A 6,001-nucleotide genomic window follows, 5' to 3' on the forward strand; every position below is an offset into this window, starting at 1 on the left:
AGTGTATTTGTTCAAGTGGAGTCCTGGTGTGCTGGAAGCATAAGCTCTAGTATGCAAGTACTGCTTTGAAGTGTCTTCATTTTAACAGATCTGTATTTAAGGTTTGGAAGCTTGATTGTTCTTTTTGTTTGAAACAATACTAGAGGAACAAAACTTAGTTGAACTTGGTGTTAACATTGTATGAATACAATTAATGAAGAATCTGTTGCCTCTCAACAGAGGGGGTTGAATAGCCATACTGTAACTGCTGTATGTTAAGTATTCATTAATGTGTCTTGTGTTATTCAGATGCTTAGTCACTGCTCTGCATTCCATGGCTTCAGTTGCCTCATTCTTTGCAGAAGTCACGAAGGTTCAGAATTCCTACCAGTTGCTTATGTACTTTATGATGCAAAGTAGACATGCTCAGCCAAACTGCCCTCAACATAATGTGCTCAAATACCCAAAGAAACATCACTCAAGAAGAGGTAGTTCTAATATGCATAGTCTGTTGTTACGGCAAATATGTCTTGGGGTGGATTTAAGTTTCTTAGAATTGTTACACTACTGTAGAAGTATACTTTTGGAATTCTGTATCAATTTCTAAAGGTGAGTTTCAGATGATATGCCTTTGGGCTTGGATTTTCATTTGTCATACAGTATGGGGCTTAACCTGAAAAGCTTCCTGAGTCTCTGACGTTAAATTTTTTTCAGATGTGGTAGCAAACTTGCTAACAGAATGTACTATCAGAAGTGTTGACACATTTAAGGGTTATCTGCATCATGTGGTATTGTGTATTGTAGATATGCTTGGTAAGATCCAAGACTAAAAAGATCAAGATGACCCTGGCTTGTACAAATCAGACCAGGGGAGGTTTTAAAACGGACTTCTGTGTTGCACAGAACAAAGCTGAGGATGCTTTAAAAAGTAGTCAGCTCTTGGTAGCTACAAGGCTGGAATGTGGAAACTTTTTCTGAATCTTCTCAGTAAATATTTTAGAGCTTTTTTGACATAAAACATAATATAAACAAAACCCAACCAAACTTATAGTTGTTGTGGATTAGTTGTTTCTAGGAACCAGTAGCCTTCTTGCATTGGATATGTTTGTGAGGGTCTAATACATTGCATTTTGTATAACTCGCTGAAATGGGGAACAAGTAGTATCTCCTTAGTAGTCAGACATGAATACAGTTGTATTGTGAGCTGAGTGGTTTTACTTAGTCTTTGAGTGGCCTGATATTGTAAATGTGCTTGGGTTACTGTGTGCTGATTAGTGCAAACAGTGGGATTCATAATCAGATAAGGGGGCATACACCATTTTTCATGTAGGGTTTGAGATAATACTGATTTCTGCTACCACACCTTCTATATCATCACTTCTAGTTATGTAGACTTCTGGAATTCTGAAGGTGATCAGATGTCAGAGAACTTAAATATTTGTTACTAGTTCAGTATAGTTTAGCTTGGTTAATGTTGATTGTTAGCATAGTACTAAAAGCCTTGGATTGGCTATAAATCTGGTTTGCTTAGAATTCTGGAACTGCAAACTGGCACGCTTCTGGAATCCGATCTTTGGTTCCAGTGTAACTCTGGAGAAAAATTCTCTAGTTCATGTGCCTGTGTCCTGTTAAAAGCTTTAAAAAATGAAAGCAAAGCAGATTCTTCTGCTTGTCAGGAGGATGCTGTTCCTGTGCATTACAGACTAAAAAATGAAGATGTAGTTTGTTGCACCCATTCACGGAAGTGCTGTTCTGTGTGCCTATTTCAGTAGAAATTGTGGCTTATTTAGCATCTAACTTCACCTGCAGTAGAACAGCACTGTATTTGGGTGAATATACAGGGAGAGCTTGCTCCATTGTAAATATATGAAAGCACTAGTATTAAAATGTCTTGGTATGCTCAGCTGCTTGCTGTCCATGTGAGGAATATTTCTCGCTTTTACATAAAAACTCTTGATTTCTCCTAAAACTGAAGTATGTATATTTACAAAACCTGGTTTGTGTCCGAGAAGAGCTTCTACTCGTCATGTGGCTGAATTCCCCCATGTGCTGGATCCACGCTGCTTGGTGCTGTTAATAAAAACCTGGTTTTAGCAAACTCTTTATGTGCTTAGAAAAATGACAGTAGGAGACTGGATTTCTGCCCTGTGGGTGAAAGAGAATGCTGTTACAAACTGTTTCTCTTTTAGTGAGCTAGTGAAGCCTTATGCCTTTCTGCTTCACTCATTCGTGAATAGTTTAAGCAAGGTTTGCATCCTTAATGTTTTCTTTACCTGTGTTACAAGGTTTGCATTGCAATGAGCTTTTGGTTTGTGGGCTTTGTTTGGGTTTTGTTTAGTTTTTTTTGGGGGGGGGAGTGGCTTTTTTTTTTTTTGGTTTATTTTTTAAGCTTAGAGTGGGGGTCGTTTTGCTGTTGAACAAGGAACTGCATTAGTGAAAAAATCTGAACAGCATAGTCCTGTCTATTGAGTAATAACTCTGGTAAGCAAGTTTTCTGCTTTAAGTTACCCACATTGGGACTCTTTCCTCTTACATGAAGCTTTACTATAATGAAACTCTGGCTCCTGTAAACATTCACAGCAATATTTTCCCATGTGAACTTGATTGGCATAATGAACAACACAAAAATACAACAAGAAAAAACTAAAACCTTAGGTGTGAGCAAGATGGAAGAGTTTTTCCTTTAGGACATTTTCGGTTGCTAGTTGTTTTTTAGCTGTCACTGTTGAACCCTGTTTAGACAGGACTTTAATCTGCACTATAGTATAAAGTTACCTCCACTATCTGATTCAAGATAAGCTCAAGTATCAAAGGCAATTAAGCCATGGCAACATGCGATTTAGTAGGGGCTACTTAAGATGAGTGAGAAAAATGCTATAAATTAGCCTGTACTTATTAATGTGAGAACTACCACAGGTCCATTGTTTCCAGTACCCGACTAGATGGGTTTGCTCAGCAGTGCTGTAGTTTGCTGTGTAGACTCTGAAGCCATGTGTTAATTTGACTTGCTCAGTATCTCTGGTCTGCGCTCGGAGCCTTTATCTTTCTCACTGCCCCTTTTCCTGTGTTTCCTGGCAAGTTTACATTCTTGAAACTTAAGCTTGAACACCATTCTCATTAACACCTTAAACATGAATTCCTAATTTCTCCTTGAACTTTAGTATCACTGATTAACTGCCTTTTTCTTTCTTCTTCAGGTAAGCATTCTAGCAAGAGGAATGTTAAGTTTCCTGCCTTTGTTTGGTAAAATCTTTCACGTATTTGAATATATTTTCTGTGACTCTTGAAAGAAAATAATTATGGGCTGAAATTGCAGCAAGTGAAATCAGGCTGATACATCAGGAAATACTTTTGTTCTTACTGAAAGAATGAATAAGCTTTGTATTGGTGATGTCAATGTTCCTGTCTAATGCAATTTGGTCTTTCCAATATGCTTGTATCTGCCAGGGCTTTTTAGGAGACAGTAGATGACTTAGTTTCATTCCAGCTCTTTTTCCTTGACTTCTGTGTCTGACATTTTCAGTTCCTGTTTGGATTTCCTCTTGGCTATCTTGTAGCTGAGTATAAGGCAATCCTGCTACTTCTTTTGCAAGCAAAATGTCACATTTCTTAGTTTTTAGATGTAGCTGACTGCTCCTGAGATATTTCCTCTGTGTATTTAACTTTTTGGAATATGCAATATGTAGGATGTTCTTATCCCCCTACTTAATCTGGTGTGACTTGTCTTCTGTAGTGCAGTCTACCAAAGTTCAGCTCTGTTACAGTAAGATCTTACAGCATTGGAAATACAGAACTAAAAAATAATCTTTGGTATCTTGTTGATAAGCTTGATAAAAGCTCTTTAGGGCTGATTACACTGTAGTACATTGATTACATTTTCATGTTTCACTACATTGTCAAATGCTGATAATGCTCTCTATGAAATCTAGCACCTTCTTTACAGCAGTCACTGCTACAGCCAGGGAAGCTGTTAATACCAGCAACACTGGGTGACTTGGGGAGAGAGAAAGGTTTGTTTTTATTGAAGGGGGCGGCTGGTTCTGTTCTCAGACAGTACTTCCATTTCCACCTTCAAACAGCCAGCAGTATGTTTACTTAGCCCTTGCTGCGCAGCTCGGGGAGTGGCTCATCAAAACTGCCTGAGTCTGGTGCCTTCTGCTGAAGAGGCAACGAGGGCTCAGTGCAGACTGCGCAGGAAGTTATTGAAAGAATGATTGAACATGTACATGGCACGTGGAGCACTCAAGCATGGAGCTTGCCTGCAGCGCGTGAGCCTGACCTCATCCAGAGCTTTTTAACATACAGGATTAGGGTTGCCTGAAGGGTATTTTTTAATTGTGCTTTGTTTCTTCTAGCAGCTATTAAAAAAATATTTAAAGTACCTTGCAGTGCAAGTCCCGTGCTTTGCTGCCTTTCAGCAACCGTGAGTTTGAGAATCTCATTCGGATTGTAGTCTAGTAAGACATGATAAGGTGTTTGTCATATGAAACAGGGGTGGGAAATGAGCTAACAAGCTCAATTTAATGAAGTTAGTAAAAAAATCAATCTTGATTGTGAGGTTTTTAGTACTTAAGTTTTAGTTGATATTTGAGATAAGTACTTGTGGTAACAGTGGTAGTGATAGCGTAACTGACTTAATCTTAGGCTTGAGAAAAATCCCACTGAAATGCAACAGAAGCTTCTTAAGAGTAGTGGATCTTGTTTTTTTTCTTATGCACTATGTCATGTAGCATAAACACCCACTTGCGTGAATGCAGTGCTTAGCAGGCTGCCACCTGAGCCTCTCAATTCTTTTTCAGTTTTTCCACGCTCCCTCAGTGGAGCAGCTGCCCTTTCTACATATAATAAGCCTACTCCCACTTCCACATCCTTTTTTAAAACTCATCTTGGTAATCTTTTCCTTGCTGATCCCTGCACCTTCTCGTAGCTGATCTGTTTCATCTTGAGCTCTTGTGGGCAGCATTTTTAAAAACATTATGTATGCTTGGGGTGTTGCTAAAAGCCAGGGAAGCAACTGACATCTATACTACATCTGAACTGGTGCTAGCACAAAGCTTCCTCTGCCAAACTGCTGAACTTGATGCAGTGACTTATGAAGTAGCAACAGTATTTGTTGGTTGCCCTAAGCCATGCGTAGCTGTTGGGTGATAAGATGCTGACACTTATCCTGTTTCCTATTGTCTCACATATCATTCTTACCTTTCTAGACTACTTCAGTACTGATCTTTCACTTCTATTGTTGGGCTCTTTCTTGAATTTGCTATTAATATTTGTGCATCTCAGGTTTTGTGATGCTGTCCAGCATTAGGACCGATGAGGAGAAAGCAAAATCAGTGGCACATACCAGAATTCTGTTGCTGCTGCTTTTTGGAGGTCTAGGTATAATCTGATTTTGATGGGCCAGTGTTGTAGTTTGCCTGTGCCCCACATAGCAGTAGGTGTAAGCTTTGCCCTTCTCTCCTACTTCTAGGTGAAAGGAATATCTGCAAAAAAATACCAAGGTACTCCCACAGCAAGTCACGTTTCCTTCTGTGTAGCATATCGTAAGGATTAGTGCTCAAAAGGCAAAAATCACAGGCTACCTGTTACTAGATGGAGGAGCAGGAAGTGCTGGGGAAGCACAGCTGTACAGATGTTCCTTGGCCATGTGTTACTCCCCCAAGCAGGTTTTATGGCCTGATAGCTGAGATGTTGAGTTTGCCCACTTGTTTCTTCCTTGCTATGGCAGTTGCCTTCATTATAGAGGTTTTGTTTTCATGATATATGTTTAGTCCAGGCATGTGCCTTTGATTTAGTCCTTGCTGTGACTGCAGTAATCTGCTGGATCTGTACCTGGCAGCAGCTGTTGTTTCCCTCTGGGCCTAGACTTCGGGGTAGCTGTTCAACTGTAGTTTGTGTGCTGTATTTGCACTGCAGTTTAATATCAAGTACAGTTTACCGATAACCTGGAAGTCTGGACAGGTTTTATAGACCAAACCTGGGCATGAACTTTAACCAATGGAAGATTATCAGAGCTCAAGTC

This window comes from Nesoenas mayeri (assembly GCF_963082525.1).
Source record: "Nesoenas mayeri genome assembly, chromosome: 11".
Lineage (NCBI taxonomy): Eukaryota > Metazoa > Chordata > Aves > Columbiformes > Columbidae > Nesoenas > Nesoenas mayeri.